Below are 521 nucleotides of genomic sequence, written 5' to 3'. Positions count from 1 at the left end.
AATAATGACTCCTTGGCCAAATGCCTTTCTGTTTGACTATTCCTCTATGCAGTTCTGGTTTTAGAAAGGTTTCAGTGCGCTTTTGATACCTTATCACAAAGTTTGATTTAAAAAATTTGTTGGCATCATTGGTAATTACGCAGCGTTTACTGTTAAAGGTAAAGTTATACCCTCCTCTTTTTTTTTGGGGGGAAGTTCCCCAATTATTGTTCTTTATCCTTTGCATATTGTTCCATGTGATTGTGAAACTGGGTCACTGATAAAAAGTTGGCATCAGGAGATAAAACGTCTCTTTATGCTAGTCCTATTTTCTTCATAGAAATAAGTTTCCCCCCTTATAACCTCACAGAAGAGCTACATAAAACACAATCTTGGTTCCCTCTGTGGGGTTGAATCTGAATCCTAGTAAAACTAATAATTTTCCTTAATTTTGTGTTCTCACCAAAATTAGGGTTTCCCCGTACGTCCCAAGGAATTTTATGAGACGAAGTTGTTCTTTGAAACTGATTTTCATTTCAAGA

This window comes from Penaeus monodon, chromosome 23, assembly GCF_015228065.2.
Source record: "Penaeus monodon isolate SGIC_2016 chromosome 23, NSTDA_Pmon_1, whole genome shotgun sequence".
NCBI classification, from domain to species: domain Eukaryota; kingdom Metazoa; phylum Arthropoda; class Malacostraca; order Decapoda; family Penaeidae; genus Penaeus; species Penaeus monodon.
This window is presented reverse-complemented; position numbering follows the sequence as displayed.